The following is a 25,193-nucleotide window of genomic DNA, read 5'->3' as shown; positions in this document are numbered from 1 at the left end:
ATTTTTGATATTGGTAATTTGGCATTCTTCTTTCTTTTTGTAAATCAAATTGAAAAAAGGTTTATCCATTTTATTGGCTTTTTCATAAAACCAACTCCTAGTTTTATTTATTGATTCAGTAGATTTCTTTATTTCAATTTTATTAATCTCTCCTTTTGTTTTCAGTATTTCTAATTTGGTATTTACTTCGGGATTTTGAATTTGTTCCTTTTCTAGTTTTTTCAGCTGCATGCCCAAGTCACTGATCTCCTCTTTTGCTTTTTTATTCATGTAGGCACTCAAAGATAGAAAACTTCCCCTAAGAATTGCTTTTCCTGTTTCCCATAAAATTTGGTAGGCTGTCTCATTATTGCCATTCTCTTGAATGAAGTTGTTGATTGTTTCTATAATTTCTTGTTTAATGCACTCATTTTCTATGATTGCATTGTTTAGTTTCCAACTAGTTTTTGGTTTATGTTTCCATGGCCTTCTACTACGTATAAGTTTTATTGCATTATGATTTGAGAAGGATGAATTGACTATCTATACCTTGCTTATTTATTTTGGGGGTTTTTGATGCAGAAGCCTTGACTTCCTCTGATGTTATCCTTTGTTCTTCCTCATCCGAAAAGATGGGAGAAAATACCTGTTCACCAAGAAAGTAAACTCTTACAGTCTCATTTTTTCTCCCCGTTTTGAACATTTTCCCATCCAATTACTTGACTTTTGAGACCTTTGTCGAGAGGAGAGTATATTCTGGGGAACTGCAAGTTCTCAGTTCCTCTAAGGTGGCACAATCAAGGGAAAGGTGTTTACTTCTCTTCTGACCTGCTCACTGGTCTGGGAGCAACCAAAAACTTTTCTGCCCAGAATCTTCAATTGAATTCCCTCACCACAACAGCCTCCAGCTCCACCACCAGTGCTCCTCCTCACCCCTGGGGGTAGCTCAGATCTGAGAATCAGATCAGTGGCTCAGTTCTTCCAGGGGCTTTAGCGTGAGGTCTTCCTGGGCTGCCTTTCAGGGTTGAGATTTGATCAGCCCTTCAATTCTCCCAGGGGTTCTAGGTGGAGGCCTCTGACAATGGCACCTGCTGGTGCAGTGCCTGCTGCCTGGATGTCCAGACCATGCTCCCCTTTCCTGGGTGAAGGAGCCCTCTCACTGACCTTTGAAGCTGTCTGTGGCATTTGTGGATTGAGGAATCTGGGAACTTCTGCTGGTGGTGCCCTGAATCCTGTTTTGGATCCTTTCTCTGCTGCTTTGCTCTGGTCTATGCTCTATGCTGGTCTTTACTCTGCCTGCTGGTCTGCTCTCCTCTTTCCTTCTCTTTGACATTTTGTCTGTTACATTTGTTTGCTAAATTTGTTTTCTATAGGCTTAGTAGTCTCCAACTGCAGGTGCCTAATTGCTTAAGCCAGATGTCATCCCCTATTCATGATGGTGATGCATCATCTCTGGATGTGAAATCAGCTGAGAAACTGATCTCTCGAATGGGATCTCTCGGGGCAGAAATAGCTCTATGCCCAAACTCAGCAGGAAATGGTTATGGAAGAAGAAACCTTTAACCCTTGCCCCAAGACTTGAGGCTCCATTTGCTGAGGGGGAGTGATGGGATACTTGTGTTCAAGCTCCCCCTCTAAAATATTGTTTATGTTCTCATTTTGTGTGGTCTCCATCATACCGTTGTGGAGTTCTATTGACATAAGTTGGATAGGATATTGATTTGTATGCTTATTTTCTATTATCCTTGTTTAAGTTCTAATAATACTCGTTGCCCTACCAACAGATGTAATGAATAGACAAGATGTTTGGGTCTAATGTAACAGTAATTTGAAGGGAAAGATCTTTCTTATTCATTATTAGGCCCCTATAATTTGCTTAAATGACTTAGAAGACTTTGCTGAGCAGGAGGAACAGGACAGCTGGAGTGGAATCAGGAGGAAGTGAGTGAGTCTGGTCAGGTGAGAGGAGAGACAGCACAGGCAGGTGCGACAAGATTCAGGCTTGTGAGTTTTTGCCTGTGAAAAGGCCCTGGCTGAGGGCGGGGGGAGGTGTGGTGTGAAGGCTTTGGAATTACTTTGCTCCCTGTGGTGATCATTTTTATTAACTTTTTGGTCACCATGACGAATTTGGTTTTTTAGTTCAGGGATTTGGCTTTCTAGTGTATAAATAATTGTTTTTCTTCTGCCTTCTACGTATAGAATCTTTTACATTATGTGATTGCCAACAACACTGGAATATTTATAGTCACCACCAGTGATTTGGGCTTCCAGGTGATTTAAGAAAATCTTATGGGCCTATTAACGAATGAGAAAGATCTTTCCTTTTACCACCAGTGGTGTGGATAGTGCCTTCGTGATACAGCCCAGATTCAGAAAGACCTGAGTTTAAGTTCTGCCTCTGATACTTCCTATCTTAACTTCTGTTTTCTTCAGTTTCCTTATCAGAAAAAATGGAATAACAATAGTTCTTACCTCCAAGGATTATTTTGAGGATCAAATGAAATAATATTTGTAAAACGTTTTACACAATATGCTAGATAGTCTCTAAATGTTATCAGCAGCAGCAGCAGCAGCAGCAGCAGCAGCAGCATAATGATACTGCAGTTGTAGCAGTATACTACCATACTGTAGTAATAATATTATAACTATTCTAGTAGTAGTAGTACTAATAGTACAGATATACAAGGAATTTAAATTTATATTAATGATAATTATCCCCCAAATAATACAGAATGAAAAAAATAGTGGCAGCTTTCAGAGGAAACAATCCAAACTATCAATACTGATAAGAAAAAAACTGGTACAAATCAGCAATATTTAAGGATACAAAATAACTCTGAGATTAAGCTCACTCTCCCCAGAAGGACAAAATTTGACAAAGATAGCAAATAACACATGCAGGAAGGACGGGGGGAGAAAAGTTACACTAATTATTTTTTGGTAGAATTGTGTACTGGTTCAGTCATTCTGGATATAAATTTTGGAGTTATTAAAATATTTTTACTCTTTGACCTAGAAAGAGTCTTTTGCAATTTATTGATAGAATAAAACGAAAAGGACACACATACACATGTGTGTTTGTGTACAAAAATGTGTATATATGTGAATTGATGCCTATATAATACAAGATAGCTATTTTATGGTGGCAAGGGACTGTAAACTAAAAGGGTATGTATCCAACAATTGGTGGATATATAAAATATCATACTATATAATTGGAACAAAACTGTATCTTGTATAGGAAATGAAAAAGACAGTTTCAGAAATCTGAGAAGAAATCTGGTAAATTGATACAGAGTGAGTTGATTGCAAACAAGAGGACAATTTATATAATGAAAACAGCACTGTAATAAAAAATAATATTAGAATGACAAAGTGACTTCAAATCAAATTCTCTGGTCAGTGCAACGAACATCAGTGATTTCAGAGGAATAATGATGAAATACACTACCAACCTTTGGGCATAAATGTGGTGAACTCAGTGTGCAGAATGATAAGTAGATTTTTGCAAGAATTTGTTTTGTTTCATTGTGTGTGTATATATATATATATATATATAACTAATTTTAAAGACTAATATGCTCATATTTATTCATCTTTTAAAGATTATTGCTTCCCTCATATTAAAGTGTTACAGAGTAAAGGCACAGATCAAATAATTTTTAATAAATACCTAGTATATTCCAAACCCATATCATTCTTAAATTTTTCAAATACTGCCTTATACAATTTCCAATTGTGGTCATCAACGGTTGTCAGATATTTCCCCCTTTTCATAACTTTGTTACCTTAGAATTATAATGAAGTCCCCCATAACTCTAAAACAAATTGAGGCGTTTTTCCGTACCATCTGGACCCTGAGTAACTAAGAGAGGGAAATGTTGCAAGCTATCAAATATGATGAGCTATTTATATCAGGGGTTGTATTTTCTTCTACATTTTAACCAAGGTCAGCCATTGTGAAGATTTTAGAGAATACCTTTAAAATTCAATTTAATACAGAATAAAAAGTTATTGAACTAAAAGTACGAATTCTAATAATAATGATAATAATGAAAAAGCTTTTCTGAGAGCAGCTACTTAGAGAAGGGTGAGTAAAGACTGAATTTTCTTTCTCTATTAACTCATTGTACTACATGAATGATTCTTCATAATCTTGATTTCTCACAACTGATGCCAATAAAACATATGTTCTGTCAAGTCCTACAAAGCTAGATAAGTTTTAATTATAAATTCAATGGCAGATAGTTTTATAATCGCCCTCCTCTATCGCTTCCCCTGTTTTGTTCCTCCTGTAGCCTCTCTTCCACTATGCCAAGAGGAATGCTTTTCTTGTGTTACCAACTTCCATTGTATCTTTAATGCATCGTTCTCACATTCCTTCCACCTGTTTGTTCTCAGTGAAGGATAGAAAACATATTGGTACTTTATGCAAGAATCGATATTCCTTTTCTCATACCTCTTAAAACATGATGACTTGAACATAATTGACATACTTCTTTATACTGACACGTTCAAACTTTCTGCCATCATCACTTTGTATTTTCTCCTTTAAGGTATATTCCATCATGTTTCCTTCTTTGTCACAATTTTTGTTCATCTTTTCCTCTTAAGATTCTTGAAGTTTTTATCTCACCAGCCTCTCAAGCATTGCTTTTTTCCATTTTTGTCAGCTTTGCCCAGTCTGTGGGCTTTGCAGTGTAAACTAAGAGATATTTTATTTTGTTATTAAATTTTCATGTCTCTTATTATTGGAGGCTTGTACCAGAATTTCTATATGACTATTTTAGACTGATTTTTCCCTGAAAAGGAAGTTTAAAAAAATAGAAAAATAATTACAGACTTTTTTTTATAAATATCAGAAAAATATATATGGCTAAAATGTGGATAAATTAAGAAGCACGCCCCAATTGAGAGGTGGTCAAATCGATTTCAGCAGGATGTTTCAGAGAAAGAAATTCAATCTAAAAATAGCCTTATTAAGAAAAGGCACAAATCACCAATAATAAGAGACATGTAAATTTAAAACAACCACCATAACAACAAATCTTTTAAGTTCCACTGCAAAACCAACAGACTGACATAGTTTCAAGAAAAAAAAAAAGGAGATAAATGTTTTAATAGAGTTGCTGAAAACAGGTATATTAATTGACATTTTAATGCAATAGTGAGTAAATCTAGCAATTCTGGAAATCAATTTGGAATTAGGTCCTAAAAGTACTTAAAACATGCTTACCGGGGAGAGGAGTCAAGATGGCAGAGTAGAAAGACAAATATACACATAGCTCTGAACCCAAAAACCATAGAACATCGGTAAAAAGGAACTCACGGCGAATTCTGGAGCAGTAGAGGCCACAGCACAGTGGAGCAAAGGAGATTTCTCTTCCAGAGGGACCTGCAAACCTCTCGCAAAAGGTCCATCGTGCTGCGGACGCGGAGCCAAGCCCAGCCCTGCCGCGGCCGCAGCACAGAGAGGAGCAGATCTAAGCGGGCTTCAGAGACGGGATCTCCAGCGGCCGCGCGGGTCCCTCCACCCACAGGTGACGGGGGTCAGGGAGAGGGTCTTCTTGGCAGGTCGAGAGGGGAGTGGGGTGGCCCCATAACTTAGGTCCCCGCGGGAGGCAGCAGCTGAGGCAGTGGCAGACCAGGGCTCCTCAAGCAGGCAGGAGCCTGGATCCATTGTTGAAGGTCTCTGCATAAACCCCCTGAGGGAACTGAGCCTGAGAGGCGGCCCTGCCGTGACCTGAGTACCTGAACTTAATCTCACACTGAATAGCAGCCCCGCCTCTGTGGAAACCATGAGGCTGGGAAGCAGCATTTGAATCTCAGACCTCCAAGCTCTGCTTGGGAGGATCAGGAGGCGAGGTGGGTGTGAGGAGAATATTTAAAGGTCAAGTCACTGGCTGGGAAAATGCCCAGAAAAGGGAAAAGAAATAAGACTATAGGAGGTTACTTTCTAGGTGAACAGAAATCTCCTCCCTTCCCTTCTGATGAGGAAGAACAATGCTTACCATCAGGCAAAGACATAGAAGTCAAGGCCTCTGTATCCCAAACATCCAGACTAAATATTCTGTGGGCTCAGGCCATGGAAGCGCTCAAAAAGGATTTTGAAAATCAACTTAGATAGGTGGAGGAAAAGCTGGGAAGACAAATGAGAGATATGCAGTCAAAGCATGAACAGCAGGTCAGCACCCTGCTAAAGGAGACCCCAAAAAATGCTGAAGAAAACTACACCTTGAAAAATAGACTAATTCAATTGGCACATGAGTTTCAAAAAGCCAATGAGGAGAAGAATGCTTTCAAAAGCAGAATTAGCCAAATGGAAAAGGAGATTAAAAAGCTCACTGAAGAAAATAGTTCTTTCAAAATTAGAATGGAACAGATGGAGGCTAATGACTTTATGAGAAACCAAGAAATCACAAAACAAAACCAAAAGAAGGAAAAAATGGAAGATAATGTGAAATATCTCATTGGAAAAACAACTGACCTGGAAAATAGATCCAGGAGAGACAATTTAAAAATTTTGGGACTACCTGAAAGCCATGATCAAAAAAAGAGCCTAGACATCATATTTCATGAAATTATCAAGGAAAACTGCCCTGAGATTCTAGAACCAGAGGGCAAAATAAATATTCAAGGAATCCACAGAACACCGCCTGAAAGAAATCCAAAAAGAGAAACTCCTTAGAACATTGTGGCCAAATTCCAGAGTTCCCAGGTCCAGGAGAAAATATTGCAAGCAGCTAGAAAGAAACAATTCAAGTATTATGGAAATACAATCAGGATAACACAAGATCTAGCACCTTCTACATTAAGGGATCGAAGGGCGTGGAATAGGATATTCCAGAAGTCAAAGGAACTAGGACTAAAACCAAGAATCACCTATCCAGCAAAACTGAGTATAGTACTTCAAGGGAAAAACGGTCTTTCAATGAAATAAAGGACTTTCAAGCATCCTTGATGAAAAGACCAGAGCTGAAAAGAAAATTTGACTTTCAAACACAAGCATGAAGAGAAGCATGAAAAGGTGAACAGCAAAGAGAAGTCATAAAGGACTTACTAAAGTTGAACTGTTTACATTCCTACATGGAAAGACAATATTTGTAACTCTTGAAGCTTTTCAGTATCTGGGTACTGGGTGGGATTACATACACACACATGCACACACACACACACACACACACACACACACACACACATAGAGACAGAGTGCACAGAGTGAATTGAAGAGGATGGGCTCATATCTTAAAACACTGAAAGCAAGCAGTGAGAGAGAAATATCTTGGGAGGAGACAGGGAGAAATTGAATGGGGCAAATTATCTCTCATAAAAGAGGCAAGCAAAAGACTCATTAGTGGAGGGATAAAGAGGGGAGGTGAGAGAAAAACATGAAGTTCACTCTCATCACATCCCACTAAAGGAAGGAATAAAATGCACGCTCATTTTGGTATGAAAACCTATGTTACAATACAGGAAAGTGGGAGATAAGGGGATAAGCAGGGTGGGGAGGATGATGGAAGGGAGGGCATGGGGAGGAGGGAGCAATTTGAGGTCAGCACTCATGGGGAAGGACAGGATCAAAAGAGAATAGAAGTAATGGGGGACAAGATAGGAGGGAGGGAAATATAGTTAGTCTTATACAACACAACTATTGTGGAAGTCATTTGCAAAACTACACAGATTTGGCCTATATTGAATTGCTTGCCTTCTAAAGGGAAGGGATGGGGAGGGAGGGAGGTAAAGAAGTTGAAATTAAAAGCGTTAGGAACAACTGTCGAGTAATGTTCTTGCCACTAGGAAATAAGAAATACAGGTAAAGGGGTTTAGAAAGTTATCTGGCCCTACAGGACAAAAGAGAAGATGGAGACAAGGGCAGAGAGGGATGATAGAAGAGAGAGCAGATTGGTGATAGGTGCAATTAGAATGCTCGGTGTTTGGGGGGGGAGGGGACAAAAGGGGAGAAAATTTGGAATCCAAAATTTTTTGAAAATGAATGTCAAATAAATAAATTAAAAAAACCAAGCAAATAAACAAAAAACATGCTTACCCTTTTTTGATACAACATCACTGCGAGAGGCATACTTCAATTTGTTCAAAGAAAAAGGAATTTTTTTTGTATATTATACAAAAGTATTTATGATAGTTGTTTTTAAAATTAATTTATTTGTTTTCAGTTTTCTGCAATCACTTCCATAAATCTTTTATTTTCTTCCACTCTCCTCCCCCAAGATGGTATGCAATCTCATGTGGGGTTCTGCACATACATTCTTATTAACCATATTAACATGTTAGTCACGTTACATATAAGAATTAAAATGAATAGGAGAAACCGTGAGAAAAACAAAACAAAATATAAAACGAGAAAATATTCTGATTCATTTTGTGTTTCAATTCCATAGTTCTTTCTCTGGATGTGGACTTCATTTTGCCTCAAAAGTCCTTTGGGAATATTTTAGGTCCTTGCGTTGTTGTGAAGAGCTAGGTCTACCATAAACAGTTCTCGCACTGTGGCTGTTACTGTGTTCAATGTTCTCCTGGTTCTGCTCATTTTACTCAACATCAGTTCATATAAGTCCTTCCAGGCTTCTCTGACGTCCTCTTGTTCATCATTTCTTTTACCACAACAGTATTCCATTACATTCATATATGACGACTTGTTCAGGCATTCCCCAACTGATGGGCATCCCCTCAATTTCCAGTTCTATGACACCACAAAGAGAGCTGCTATAATTTTTTTTGTACTTGTGGGACCTTTTTCCGTTTTTGTGATGTTTTTGGTATACAGTCCTAGAAGTAATATTGCTGGGTAACACCTGTTTTGGTGAAGGTGAAATATTCAGTTCTAAAGGAGTGTGCACAATAGGGAAATGAATTAAAAAATATTGCAGAATGGAATAATTTTGTGATGGACGAAAGGATAAATAGCATAGTATCAGAGAAACTTGCCAAGAATTCTAGGACCTGATGGAGAGTGAGGTGATCAGGACCAAAAAAATACAAAACAAATATTGTAATGATAAAGAATTTTGTTAGACTTAAATTTCTTCTTAAAGCAATGACAAGATTCCAGGAGACTAATGATAAAAACCACCTTTGGACAAAGAATTGATGAAACAAGTACAGATTGAAATAGATATTTTTGACACGCCAATGCTAGAATTTATTTCTTATTGCTGCCCATCTTTCTTAGAATATTTTTTCACTGTAAACTGTAGCAGGAGAGAGAGACTTTTTTTCATTGAAACAATAATTCATTTTTACAAAGGCCTAATATTATATCAAGATTGATTTATTTGTAAAAGAAAAGTTCATTTCATTTTTCTTTTCCCTTCTAATAAACTGATATAATATGAAAGCATCAATGAAGTAACTTTTATTAAGTACTTATTCTATTTAAGAGACACAGCTATTCTGCATCTCTCAAATTTCTGCTTTCTACAGTTTCTCATTGCACTCATCATTAGTAATTGGATTAGAGCTTTTCATACCCATATCACCTCAAGATTGCACAGAAGACCTATACACTACTAAAATTAAGGGGAGTTGTCTCCTTAACATGTGCACCTTGAGAAATGAAGAAAGAGAGGTGCTTTAGGAAATCAAATATGAGACTGAATTATTTCTATTAAGTCATTTTTTTCTTTCCACACTTAGATCATGTCAGCAGATGTGAAAAATTTAGCAGCTAAATGAAAATTCAATTTCCCCATTGCAGGAAAACCAACCTATTGCATTAAAAGTGAAAATGCTAACAGCCCCATATTAGAGGAGGGTTTTAAGAAAACAGAAGTTCATTTCTACTAACTCATTGTCTTATGTAGATGACTCTACATAACCGTAGATACTCTCAGTCTATGTGAATAAACCACATGCTGTCAGGTCTTACAAAGACAGAGAAGATTTACTTAAGGTCCCTTGATGAATTGCCTGGCACTAAATGAACTACATAACATAATAACTGTATGATAGCAGGACAGTAATTTTTTCCCCATTCACTGAACTACATTTTCACTTATTTATTCATCCATTCATCCATTCATCCATTTATTTATTTATTTATTTATTTGTTTGCTCGCTCATTTATTTATTTATTTATTTATCTATCTATCTATTTATTTATTTATTTATTTATTTATTTACCTACCTATTTATTTATCTATCTATCTATCTATCTATCTATCTATCTATCTATATTCATTCATTCATTCATTTAACTTTTAACATTCATTTTAACAAAATTTTGTGTTCCAAATTTTCTACCCCCTTGTCCCCTGCCCGCACTCCAAAACACCGAGCATTCTAATTGCACCTATCACCAATCTGCTCTCTCTTCTATCTTCCCTCTCTGCCCTTGTCTCCATCTTCTCTTTTGTCCTGTAGGGCCAGATAACTTTCTAAACCCCTTTACCTGTATTTCTTATTTCCTAGTGGCAAGAACGGTACTCGACAGTTGTTCCTAAAACTTTGAGTTCCAACTTCTTTTCCTCCCTCCCTCCCCACCCCTTCCCTCTGGAAGGCAAGCAATTCAATATAGGCCAAATCTGTGTAGTTTTGCAAATGAATTCCATAATAGTTGTGTTGTATAAGACTAACTATATTTCCCTCCATCCTATCCTGCCCCCCATTACTTCTATTCTCTCTTTTGATCCTGTCCCTCCCCATGACTGTCGACCTCAAATTGCTCCCTCCTCCCCATGCCCTCCCTTCCATCATCCTCCCCACCCTGTTTATCCCCTTATCCCCCACATTCCTGTATTGTGAGATAGGTTTTCATACCAAAATGAGTGTGCATTTTATTCCTTCCTTTAGTGGAAGGTGATGAGAGTAAACTTCATGTTTTTCTCTCACCTCCCCTCTTTATCCCTCCACTAATAAGTCTTTTGCTTGGCTCTTTTATGAGAGATAATTTCCCCCATTCCATTTCTCCCTTTCTCCTCCCAATATATTTCTCTCTCACTGTGAACTACGTTTAAATGAAATAAAACAGAATATCAACAACTGTAAGTTAATTCTAGGAGATAGATACCAGGCTAATTAAATCATAGATCCTAAAATATTGAATCAGTCAATTATGGTAGATTGGATGGGAGGACACTAGCTTTTGAGAGTTCAGAAAATGCGTCAAGATGATGGTATATGTGTTGCATATATAAGGAGGAGAAGGATTCTATGAGGTAGTTCATTAAAAAACGTGAGATGATCAATGCAAAAGTTTGGATAGGGGATGAAGAGGGAGAACATCATTTGTTATGAAGAGAGAAAAACCTAGTTTCTTTGGATCACAGAGAATTGGAGGGGTAGTAATGTCCAATGGTATTAGAAGACTTGGTGAGGACTATGTTTTGTGGAGTTTTAAATGTTAAGATGGTGTGAATATCCTCAATTGGAAAATAATTCATCCATCAACAATGATCTCTTAGTCACTCACTTTGAGCAGAACACAGTTCTTTGCTTGAAGGAAGACATTAAATTTATGCAAACCAAGATCTTGTGTCCAAAATAACTCATTGTATCCCAGGTACATAAAAAAATAAAAAATGGATAGCCATTCCATCTGAAAGTTCAAGAAAATTATAAAAGAGAGTTACTATAGAAAGTTATATAGTCATAAAGGAAAATCTTATAGCAAATAACTCTTTACCCTCTATCAAGAAAGAAACAATACACCTCAATGTAGTTTGCAAGGAATCGCTGCTAATTTACTCCTGAAGGATTCCATCTTTTACAAATCACAGTTTTAGATGAGTCACTAAATTTGTGTGGACCAGGATTTTCTTTCAGTTAAGTGAGGAAGCTAGGCCATGTGATCTCCAAGATCTCATCCTATTCTGACATTTGATCCTTGGGTGGTAACAGAATAATATTTTAATTGTAGCCACAGGGCAATGACAAGGAAAATGGCACTGAAGAGGATGATGGGAAATTTCTCGCATTAATGTTAGAAGAGTCAGTGACCCAGTCATTTCCTCCACATGTTTGAGGGGGTTAACCAGGACCTAGAACTATCATTCTTAGAGCTTTTTTATGTAATTTATAGTCCAATGAAAGTTATTAATGACATCTCAAAATAACACACAAATAAGAAGCACATAGAAATAATTGGAAACCAATTATATTTGAGTCATTACAATATAAGCTGAGAAATCAGTGTTCTCCAGGTCGAAATCCTATCAAAATCCCTTGGGTACTATGGTGATGAGATCATAACACTGGAAACTTTCCACTATGACCCACTTCATTCTCCTTTGACCTGTGTAACAATCACGTGAAATGATGAAAGAAAGGGAAAATGAATTAAATAATCCCCCTGCTATTTCGAAATGAACCATAGCCTTGCTCTGGGGCAGACTCACGTTAATTGACTAGAGATATTTTCTCTTGTCCTGAACATCGTCAGATAGACTTGGGATGTCAACCCTCGTCTGACAGAGTTCTCTTATTTCCTTGGAGGCTCAGATGCAGTTCTGGGATCATAAAATATGATACTCTTGATATAAAAATAGTTCAGAGAGTCATGTTGGTAATTTTTAGGGGAAAGTGAGCTTATGATGGAGGATTAGAATCAGTGAATAAGTAGATGCTTCAAGCCAAGTTGCTCCTTTGTCCTTGTAAAATTCCAAGAACTGAAAGGCAAGAAGTCCTTGATTCTTTTGCTTTCAAAGGTAGGAACCTCTTGAACTGTTCCTGTTGAGGAGTCTAGAAAAAGATATTTTTCGTAATTAGCCTGATCATTTCCTATTTGCGGAAAGAGGGATACTTAAAGCAGAACAATTCAAATAAACCATCAAAGTACCCCTTATTAATTGTCGTCTAAGCAACAGAGAGTCAGGGAGAAGGAATAAGCATATGAATTTTCTGAAGGGATTGTTCTGTTTACTGGACAACATGAATTTTGCATAGTAACTCACATATTTTATGATCTCCATCCTTGTGGACCTTTTAACTTGGATAAAGCTCTTCTCTGAGTCATTATTTATTGACCTGGTATTTGGAAACTTGTTTTCAATGTTTTGATAACTATTAATTCAATATATTTGGTTTCCTTTCTAGTTCTCAGCATTTATTTTATGCAATAAAAATCATGATTCTGAAAATAGATGAAAATCCTTAAAAAGACTCACATCTCCGCCTCCCTTTCTCTATCTGTCTGTTTTTCTCTCTCTTAGCAAAATGAGTAATAGCACCAAGACTTATAATCTAGGGAAATACAAAATGAATCACTAACTGATTTTGTTTTCCTTGGAGAAAGAGAAAATCCTAGTGCACATATTTTAAAATGAAGATCAGCAAGTATTACATTTAAGATAACACCACAACTAAGATATTTTTTTAAAATAGCATCATATTCTGATTTTTGAAATACAATATAGAGAAAATGGAAATGAAGAGAGGAGGAAAAGGATTCAGAGAAAGACACAGTGAGAAGAAAAATAGGTTTCCATTGCAAACAACTATCCCATTGTTAACCAATCTATTCAATTATTCTCCTCCTTCTTCTTTTCCTCATCATTCTTCTTTCCCAATAGTTTATAATTATTATTATTGTTTTTTGCTATTTCTTCGAGATTAGGGTGTGCGATTCTCCCACAACACAACATGGTATTAAATGGTTCCATGCCAGTAAACTCTAGGTTATCCTGAGTGAGATATAATCTGCATCATTTGACAAAGTGTTAGGAAGCAAGGGCACAACTAAAACAATAGAAATAGCTCAATTCTCTCCTGATAGGAAGGTTTGATAAAGTACTGGAGTAAGTATGATGCAAGTATGGGGAAACCATTGCTCCAATGCACTGTAGCAGAAGGCATGAGATTGAAACATGCTAAAGAGACGCTAGTCTCAGTGAAGTAGTGGCAGTTCTATAATGCAAGGCTTTGGTTACATGGGAGTTTGCACATTGCCTCTATCACCTGTTCTTTGAAAATCATAGTCTGATGCTCCTTTGTACATATATGTGGCCATCGAAATCTTGAGATTTTTTTCCTTGGACATTATTTAAGGTCTTTCTAGGCTAAATTTTTGATTTAAGAAGCTATATAATGTTGTGACACAAGAGATTTATTATATATCCCAAATATGTCCTGGGCGGGTCACTTTCAATTAACCCTCAATCTGTAGTTTAATAGTGGTCATCACGATTTTGTCCTTTTCTCTGTAACCTTCTCTGGGTTTTGTAATCTAACAGTAATTGTCTGTTGTCTTCAATTTCATAACATTTATAGCTTGGAAATTATATATAACCAAAGGAAGGGAGGGAGGGAGAAAAAGAATGAAGTGTGAGAAAGGGAAGAGGGAAGGAAAGCATAATAACTAGATAATTAGAAAAAAGATAACTAGGAAAAGGAAGATTCCTAACAACTGCAATTATTCAGATTTGGAATGGAAAATAAAGTCTGCCTCTACCTCAATCCTCAATGGCATTGGAGAAGATCTTTAAAAAAAATCTTAGATAAGCACTTGTTGCTTCTTTGCTGAAGGAGTTAATAGAGTTAGGGGCCATAGATTAAAGTCCCTTCTAAATCTGAAATATTATAATTTTGCTTTTTTGTCTTATTTTTTAATTAGTGTCACAAACTAATTTAGAAAAGGGAGGAAAGGTATTGAATTTGTGATTTGCTTTCATTGTTACTTTTCCAAGTTTTTTTAATCCACCTCTTAGTGACTCTATTTGGGATTTTCTTGGCAAAAATAATGTACTGGTCTTCCATTGCCTTTCCAGCTCATTTTAGAGATGAGAAATTGAGGAAAACAGAGATGTGACTTGCCCAGGGTCAAGCAACTTGTGTCTGAGGCCAGATTTGAACTCAAGTAGTTTAGTCTTCTTGACTACAGGACTGGTGCTTTATCAATTGTATCACCTCACTGCCCCTGTGTGCTGATATCAGAGGTTATTTGAATCTTCCCTTCTTTCAGTTCCATTAATATTTCTTTTTTCCCATTATCTACTGTCTCAGTGATAACCAGTAAATCTAATTAGTGTGAGTATAATGAAATGGATAACTGAGAGGCATTATAATGATTCTCAATATACTATATGACATATATTTTTTAAATATTTCACTTTTTAATTTATATAAGTAAAAGAATTTCCATAACATCATAAGCTCATCTGGGTCAAAACACTCCCAAACACCAAGACTGGTTTGACGAAAATAATGGGGAAATTCAGAAGTTGCTAAATGAAAAACGATAAATCCACAGGATTTACTAGCAGGATAGTTCATCCACCTCTAGGAAGGCAGCATTTAATTACATAAAAAGCAATGTACAAGCAAAGGTTGGAGAGATGTAGGATTCCTGGTTCAGCAAGAAGGCAGATGAAAATCAGTTATATGCTGATAGTAACAATCCAAAGTGCTTTTTTGGATTTCCGATTCTCGTTGCTAAGATGACGGAGTTATAGCTAACTGGTGTCTCTCTCCCCTTCTTGACCTTCACCATCCCAGAGATTATTTCCAGGAGAAAAACCTGGAACAGTGGGAGCAGCAGATAAGGTAAACAGACTCTCAGCACAGGAGGCTAGAAAGATAGCTAAAGAGGGTTCTTCTTGTTGTGGCCAAAGGTGAAAAATGCAGGATCAGATCTGTCCCAGACAGTCCCATCTAAACAAACTGGGTGAAGATCCCGAATCCCAGGGAGGTGAAGCTAGCAGCTGCCAACACCAGGACTACAGGTGTGCCTCAGCACACCAGTGGAATAGAGAAGACACTAGCACAGAAAGTTGAGCTTGCATATGCTCTAGCTCTGCAGAGGAGCCTCCAGCATCCATAACACCCCTTCCTGGCACTTAAAGAGCTACCTCCAGAGTAACTGCGGGGAAACCAAAAAGACCTAATCAGTCACTGCTTTCAAACACCGACCAGATCAGCACCAGGTAAGCTGCAGCATTTAATGTCTAGCTGAAAGAGCCAGAAGCCAAAACAAAAAAAGCCTCAATTTTTAGGCACAAGAGCTGTGGGACAGAGCTCCCTATGCCACAGATGGAGAGATTTATCTTAAAAGCCAGAAAAATGGTTATTATCATGAGTAAAAAGCAAAGCAGAAAAGAAAAGACCATAGAATCTTTCTATGGGGACAAGGACCAAACACAAATAGCAAAGAAGTCAACATTGCTACTGTACTCCCATTTTTAACTTCAGAAGGGAATAAGAACTGATCAGAAGAACAAAGAGCCTTCTTGGAAGAGCTCTGGAAGGATTTAAAAACCCAAATTAGAGAAACAGAAGAAAAACTGTCCAATGATTTTAAAAATATGAAAAAATAATTCACTGAAGAGAACAGCTCCTTTAACAGGAAAATTGGACAATCAGAAAAGGAAATACAAAAGCTAACTGGTGAAAATAACTTCTTAAAGGGAAAAATTGGACAGATGGAAAAAGAGATGCAAAATTTAACTGAAGAAAACAATTTGAAAAAAATAGAATTGGGCAAGTAGAAGCTAATGAATTTATGAGACATCAAGAATCAGTCAAACAGAATGTAAAGAATGAAAAGATAGAAGAAAATATAAAATAACTAATTGGAAAAACAACTGACCTGGAAAATAGACCCAGGAGAGAAAATCTAAGGATTATTGGGCTACCAGAAAGCCATGATGAAAAAATAGCCTGGACATTATCATCCAAGAAATCATCAAGGAAAATTGCCCAGAAGTCCTAGATCCAGACGGCAAAATAGTCATCGAAAGAATCTGCCCTTCACCTCCTGAAATGGACCTCAAACTAAAAAGACCAAAGAATATCGTTGCCAAATTCCAGAACCATCAAGTGAAGGAGAAAATACTGCAGGCAGCCAGAGAGAAACAATTCAAATATCAAGGAGCTACAGTCAGGATCACAAAGGACCTTGCAGCTTCTACATTAAAAGATTGAAGGCACTGGAATACGGTATTCTATAAGGCAAAGGAGCTGGGGTGACAACCAAGGATTAATTACCCAGGAAAGGTGAGAATAATATTTCAGGCAAGGAGGTGGACATTCAGTGAAATAAAGGATTTCCAGACTTTCCTGACGAAAAGGCTAGAACTCAACAGAAAATTTGATCGTCAAATACAGGTCTCAAGAGAGGCAAAAAAAGGTAAAGGGGGGGAACTTGTTACACCATATGGGCAAACACTTTACATCCCTATAAGGGAAGATGATACCTGTTAATCTTGAGAACTGCATATTTATTATGAAATATAAAAGGGATGTACATAGATAGAGGGAATGGTTATAAATTAAATGATGGGATGATAACAAATGTGATTTAAGGGTCCAAAGGAATTGCAATGTGAAAAGGAGGAGACAGAAAAAAAATTCCATCACAGGAAGAGGCATAAAAATATATTACAGTACGGAGAAAGAGGGGAGGGAAAGTAGTATTGTTTCAGAGGTACTCTCATGTGATTGGATTCAAGGAGGGTACACCAAACTCAGTTAGGCATAGAAATACAGCAAGCTCTATAGGCAACAGGAATGGAAGGGCGAAGGAAAAGGGAGGGGAGGCCAAAAGGGAAGGTAGACTTAGTAAAGATAGAGGGGATTAAAGGCCAGGGGGCTGAAAGACGGGATGGAAGAGTGAGGGAGGCGGTGATGAAAAATTAAACCTCTTTTGGGGACCGGAAGGGAGAAGGGAGAACAAAAAGCACAAACAAGGGGAAAGAGGATGGAGAAAAACAAACAAGTATTAATGATAACTGTGAATGTGAATGGGACGAACGCTCCCATAAAATGGAGATGGATAGAAGAATGGAATAAAAATCAAAATCCAACAATATGTTGTTTAAAAGAAACACATTTGAAGTGGAGTGATACACACAGGGTAAATGTAAAATTTTGGAGCAGAATTTATTGAATGTCAGCTGATGTAAAAAAGGAGGGGTAGCAATCCTAATCTCAGAAGTAGCAAAAGCAGAAAGAGATCTAATCAAGAGAGATAAGGAAGGAAACTATATGCAGCTAAAAGGCACCATAGAAAACGAAGCAATTTCATTACTAAACATATATGTTTGAAGTAGTATAGCACCAAAATCCTTAGAGGAGAAGTTGAGCAAGTTACAGAAAGAAATAGACAGCAAAACTATACTAGTGGGGGATCTCAGTCTCCCCCTCTCTGATGCTGATAAATCAAAGGTCATAATAAACAAGAAAGAAGTTAATGAGGTGAATAAAACTCTAGATAAGGTAGCTATGATAGATCTCTGGAGAAAATTAAATGGGGATAGAAAGGAATACACCTTTTTCTCAGCAGTATATCGCACATATGCACAAAATGACCATGTATAAGGCCATAAAAACCTCACAATCCAGTACAGAAAGGCAGATAGTCAATGCATCCTTCCCAGATCATAATGCAATAAAACTTATGTGTAATCAAAGGCCATGGAAACGTAAACCAAAAACTAGTTGGAAACTAAACAATCTAATCGTAAAGAATGAGTGGGGTTCAACAACAAATTGTAGAAACGATGGACCACTTCATTCAAGGGAATGACAACAATCAGACAACCTACCAAATCTTATGAGATACTGAAAAAGGAGTTCTTAGGGGAACCTATATATCTTTGAGTGCCTACATGAATAAAATCAGAAAGAGATCAATGAATTGGGCAGGCAGCTGAAAAAGCTAGAAAAAGAACAAATTGAAAATCACCAAGTAAGTATCAAATTAGAAATACTGAAAACCAAAGGAGAGATTAATAAAATTGAAATTAAGAAAACTACTGAACTAATAAATAAAACTAGGAAATGGTTTTATAAAAAACACTAAAATTGATAAAGCTTTGGTTGATTTGATTAAACAAAAAAAGAAAGAAGAAAACCAAATTACCAGTATCAAAAATGAAAAGGCTGAATTCATCTCCAATGAGGAGGAAATTAAAACAATAATTAGAAATTACTTTGCCCAACTGCATGTCCATAAATTGGACAATCTATATGAGATGGATGGTTATTTTAAAAGATACAAATTGCCCAGACTTACTGAAGAGGAAGTTGAATACTTAAATAACCCCATCTCAGAAAAAGGAATTGAACAAGCAATCAATGACCTCCCCAGGAAAAAATCTGCAGGGCCAGATGGATTCACAAGTGACTTCTATCAAACGTTTTGAAAACAGTTAATTCCAATACTCTGGATGGAATTATGAGTTGAAGGCAAGATATTTGATATCAGTTGCAACGATATACTGCCTTTATATTCTGGAGGAATTTTTAATACCAGTCTAAGGAATTTAGTATTTTTAGGCATCAAATGAAGGCAGCAAACACTGAGGCTATTTGATTAGGGAACTGGCAACACCAAAGCCTTGACTACAGAAGACTAATCAGGCTTCTTAGACATTTTTGAGTTGTTTGCCTAATGCAATAATTGTTTCTTTCTGCATTCATTTAACATTTAATTTCCACTACAGGAGTAGACATGGCAACATTCTCTCCATTCATATACATCATTGGCCTCCCAAGAGTCTTGCAAGGTATAGGTCCTATGTAATTATTGACATTTTATACATAGACAGGTGAAAACACTTTTAAAAATTTTGTTAAAAATTCACAAAGGAGAAACAAAGCTATCAGCGTTAGGCAATGAGCGATAGAGATATAGATCTCCATCGTTCCTCAATGTCCCAGGGCCCTTTCACCCATATAACATGCCCATTAAACACATATATCATTAACACCTTTAGAATTAATACTACTGAGACAGGCTAAAGAAAGAAAAAGCAGATTGGCAAGTTTCATTCTCTGCCCTTTTATTTAAAAAAAGTGCAATGTATTTTCAATTCTCAAAAGAAGATGATTATGAAGTTAATAGATTGATCAGAGTCCAAAATCTTTTACTTTTCCTAAGATTGTTGAGCCAAAAGGAAAAGAAAATCTACCAAAGGCCACAGGAAAACAAAAAACAACTATATTAATTTTATTTTGCTTTCCTTAAAGAGTACGAAAATATTCTCAAGGCATGTCCTTATTTTTAAATCATGTCTTTTTTTAAAAAAAAATAACATGAAACCTCGCATTTTATTAAGTAAATAAAACAATACTTAAGATTATAAAAGAAAAAAATTCTAGTTTTGGAATTTTACCAGAGACGAGAGAAAGCAAAGAGATGGACGGAAGAAGGAAGGAAGGAACAAAGCCTAAAGTGGGTTAAAGAATGTCTGAGGGAAATGTAAGGATTATTGGACTTGATAGTCCAATTAAAACTATCAGCATTGCTCCTTTTTGTCTAATTGGCATTCTCCAAGCTACTTCCAGGTTTTCAGTTAGACTTTTATTTACCTGTATGTGGATTTTATATGGAATTATACGAAAATATGTTGTATCAATACCATCTCAAACACATAAAAAATAGATACTTCATTTTAGAAAAAAAATCAAATAAATTAAGACTGAAGTCTAGGTATCAAGAGATTATTTATTCCTCACTTACCAAGTACTACATCTCCTGAAATATTTCCCCTCATTTATGGTGTGACCTTCACATGTTTTACCTCCCCAGCTAAAAACTAAGCACATAAAGGCAATGACAAAGTTTATAGTGCTTTTCATCCATTGTTTCTAGAAGTTTCATGACGTTTAATAGGTAGAAAGAAAATTAGAGGTACTCTAGTCTGAAGACCTCATTTCATAGATAATGAAGTAGTCTCTGAGAGTTTATATCATTCATAAGGTCACTTTTAAGGTTGCACAAAAGGTGCGGACTAGCATATGACCCTTCCCTAATATTATTTATCTTTCATTTGTTAGTACTCAATCATTATTGAAAAAAATATATTTTAAGCACTTGTTTTTCCATTGTGGGGACAATTATCTTTGGAAATTGAGAAGAAAGGTGGGAGTGAAGCAGGAATTAAAGGTCTGCAAAACATCAGTTTACAACAACCCTAAATTTAATGGTGTTTTAAATAACTATTGTGATGTGCCACAGCCCATAGATAGGTGCTTTTGTCTGGGACAGAATTTTGATTGAGAAGAACATGGTCTGAACCTGACTGACACATCTGTAGTTAGAATACAGCTGCCAATAAATCAATGAAACTGATTTGATTCTCTTTTAACAGAAGAGAATGTCAAAATGCAGAGTATGAAATTCAGGGTGTGATAGGTGGGATGCACTCACTGTTCCAACCTCAAGCTTAATTCAAAGCCATGCTTGGGGTCGCTTGATGAGAAGTCTATCTCAGATAGGTGGTAGCAATTACCACGCCCTTAATATATCCCTCTACTGGAACGACTGCCCTTTACTTCTGAATTTTAATTTTTCCCTAAAATTTTGTTTATTGAATTAAAAAATTCTGTCATCGTCATCTTTAGAAAAATATTCTTAACCACCAACTACTCAGAAAGCCATTCTTTGTATGAAATGACAGGAGGAAGGGAGACAAACGGAGACAGAAACAATGTGAAACAGAGGCAGAAAGATAGACAAAGACAGAGAGGGGAAAGGGGAGAGAGAGAGAGAGAGAGAGAGAGAGAGAGAGAGAGAGAGAGAGAGAGAGAGAGAGAGAGAGAGAGAGAGACAGACAGAGACAGAGACAGAGAGAGAGAGAGAGAGAGAGAGAGAGAGAGAGAGAGAGAGAGAGAGAGAGAAACGGATGCAGAGAGACAGAACAAATATGGAATGAAAGGCTGATATTATGAGGAGTATTGTGCTGAAATGGTCTAATTTGGGGTTTCAGTGGCTCCAGGAAGTTCTTACGGCAACCCTCCCTCTTTTCCCATATTGGCAGGTACAACACTGATGCAGCACTCTGAGTTTAACAATCTGTAACTGATTGCACCATTCATTTTTCTTTTTTTAAGAGCTGAGAGGGAATCACACTGTACCTGTTACCAGTCATTTATTGTCAATGTGTACATATTTATCCATAATTTCCTTCAAAAAATAATGCGTTCTTCATTTAAAAGAATACAAGAAGGTGTGTTGAGAGGCAGAAACCTCTCAAATTAAAAAAAAGAAAGAAAGAAAAAAGAGGGAAAGAAGGCAAAAGGAAGAGATAGGAAGGAAGGGAAGGGAAAGAAAAAAATGAAAAGACAAAATAAAGGAAAATGGAAGAGTTACCTTAGCACTTGCAGTGTGCAGAAACTGTGCTTTTAGATTACTTCATTGTTGAATAATTAGGTGTTAAAAGTAGCCAAAAGCCTGGACTTGGTATCAAGAAGACCTGAGTTCAAATCCAAAGGCAAACACTAATCAGATTTGTGATCTTGAGAAACTCACTTAACTTATCTCAATATTAGTTTCTTTATCGATAAAATGGTGATAATACTAGTAACAATCTTTTTGGATCTTTGTGTGGATAAAACAAAATAATTGCAAAATACTTTGAAAATCTTAAAACCCTAAAGAAATTTTAGTTGTTGTTATTACTATTATTAGCCTGGGAACATATAATAAGCTCTCAAAAACACCTCTCTGGGTCGTCATCCAGATATTTAAATAAGTGTACTTTTTGATGTTTTTACCGCTTTTCTCATTCCCTTTCAGACCAATAAAATTGGTTCCTATTTAGTATACTGATTAATTGTTACATAGCAATGACTAAAATATTTTCATCCTCAGAGTATCCTATTATTAAACAAATGCAATGTAGTGGATCAACGCCTGGACCTTTTTATATCTTAGAAATTCTGAGTTCAAAACTTATATCATATACTTATTTGTAATCATGCACAAGTCAAATATCTACCAATATATTCATGTCTCACCCTTTAATGTTATTATTTGAGATATCATCCCTTCCTATTCAATTCATCCTGTGCCCTCTGTGTGTGTGTGTGTGTATACACACACATACACACACACACAGACATATATGTGTGTGTGTAAAATCGACCCACCAACTACCCAAATACTGAGAAAAGTCCCAAGAGTTGCAAATGTGATGTTTCCATGTAGAAATGTAAATAGTTCAACGTTAGTAAGTCCTTTATGATTTCTCTTTCCTGTTCACCTTTTCAGGCCTATCTTGATTCTTGTATTTCAAAGACAAATATTCTTTTCAGCTCTGGTGTTTTCAAAAAGAATGCTTAAAATACCTCTATTTCATTGAGTGATATTTTTTGGCACTGAAGTATTATACTCAGTTTTACTGGGTAGGTGATTCTTGGTTTTAATCCTAGTTCCTTTGACTTCTGGAATGTCAAATTCCAAGCCCTGCAATCCCTTAATGTAGAAGTTGGAAGATCTTGTGTTATCTTAATTGTATTTCCACAATACTAGAATTGTTTCTTTATGGCTGATTATAATATTTCTCCTTGACCTAGGAACTTTAGGTTTTGGCTACAAAATTCCTAAGAGTTTTATTTTTGGGGTCTCTTTCAGGAGGTGATTGGTGATTTCTCTCAATTTCTATTTTACCTTCTGCTTCTCGAATATCAGGGTAGTTTTACTTGATAATTTTTTGGAAGGTGATGTCTAGGCCGTTTTTTATCATGGATTTCAGGGATACCAATAATTTTTAAAATTATCTCACCTTCATCTATTTTCCAGGTCAGTTTATTTTTCCAATGAGATATTTCACATTGTCTTCTATGTTTTCTTTCTTTGGTTTTGTTTTGTAATTTGCTGATTTCTCATCAGGGCATTAGCTTCCAACTGCTCCATTCAAATTTTTAAAGAAGTATTTTCTTCACTGAATTGTTGACCTCCTTTTCCATTTGGCTAATTCCGCTTTATAAAACATTATTTTCCTCATTGGCTATTTGGACCTCTTTTGTCATTTGCGTTAGTCTATTTTTAAAGCTGTTATGTTATTCAGCATTATTTTGGGTCACATTTAGCAAGCTGGTGACTCACTTTTCATGATTTTCTTGCATCTCTCTCATTTCGATTTCCAATTTTTCCTCCACCTCTCTTACTTGATTTTAAACATCCTTTTTGAGTTCTTTCATGGCCTGAGACCATTGCATATATTTTTTGGATGTTTTGGATGCAGAAGCTCTTTCACATCTTCCTCTGATGGTATGCTTTGTTCTTTCTCATCAGAAAGAATGGAAGAAAATGCCTGTTCAAAAAGAATGCAACCTTCTACAATCTTATTTTTTTCCCCCTTTTTTGGACATTTTCCCAGTCTGTTATTGAATTTGAGTCCTTTGTCAAGCGAAGGGTACAATTTAGGGACCTGTAGGTTCTCATTTCCTCCAAGATGACACAGTCAGGGGAGAGGAGTTTACTCCTCTCATGGCCTGCACTCTGGTCTGGAAGCAACCACATGTTTTCTTCCCAGGATCTGTGAGTAGAATTACCTCTCCAAAACCTCCACTGACTCCACCACACTAGCTCTCTTTCTCACCCTAAGGTTGCCACTCAGGACTAAGACTTAGATTGGCTGCTCGATTCCCCCACAGTTTTTACTTTCTAAAAATAGAAGTTATGTCACAGTGGCTGCCTCTGCCCTGGCCTAGTGCCAGGGCTGGACCCTGCTCCCTTCTCATCCGTGTGAAAAAGCTTTCTCACTGACCTTTGAAGGTGTCTTTTGCGTTTGTGTTTTGAGAAATCTGGGAACCGCAGCTGCTGCCCCTGATTCCCTGCTCTGAAGCCTGCTCTAGTCCTGTCCTTGCTGCACCTGCTGAGCCCCGTGTGATACACCTTTCCCATTGGCCTTACATGCTGCCTTGGGCAGGAAATCTCTTTCACACTGTCATTTTGTGGCTTTGGCTGCTCTATAATTTGTGTAGAGTCGTTTTTAACAGATATTTTATGGGCTATGGGAGTAGAAGTAGAGCAGGTCTGTCCTTCTACTCTGCCATCTTGGCTCCTCCCCCTCTTACTTTGTGTTCAAAATCCTTTTTGAGCTCTTAGTTGGCCTAAGACTAATTCGTATTTTTCTAGGAGTCTTTGAATGTAGAAGTTTGACTTTGTCGTTTTGTATTTGTATAGTTTGGTCTTTTTCACCTACGTAAGATTCTACAGTCTGATTATTTTTCTCTGGTTTTCACTTATTTTGGCAAGTATTTACTTGACTTTTGAGTTGTTTGTCAAGGTTGTTTTCTGCTTCAATGTTGGTGGGGGTGTACTGTTAGCTGCTTGATCCTCCCACAATCTCTGCACCCACAGTTGCAGAAAGAGTCCCTGCTGATGTTGCTCCTCCATCCCCTCCATTACTCTGAGGCTGTGGCCTGACCACTCTACTCTCTCACTGAGGTTCCACAGGATATTTCCACTTACATTCTAATTTTCTCAATTGTTTTGGGATCATGAAGTCTGGAAACCACCACAGGTGCAAGAG

General features: G+C 36.9%; 1 pseudogene; it reads left to right on the top strand.

Annotated features, from left to right (window-relative positions):
* The window catches only part of LOC140516723 (olfactory receptor 4P4-like), a 34,730-nt pseudogene extending 33,188 nt beyond the window's left edge, over positions 1–1,542 (top strand).
* The last annotated feature ends 23,651 nt before the right edge of the window (positions 1,543–25,193 follow it).

The sequence above is a fragment of the Notamacropus eugenii genome, chromosome Y, assembly GCF_028372415.1.
Source record: "Notamacropus eugenii isolate mMacEug1 chromosome Y, mMacEug1.pri_v2, whole genome shotgun sequence".
In the NCBI taxonomy this organism is placed as follows: domain Eukaryota; kingdom Metazoa; phylum Chordata; class Mammalia; order Diprotodontia; family Macropodidae; genus Notamacropus; species Notamacropus eugenii.
This window is presented reverse-complemented; position numbering and strand designations above follow the sequence as displayed.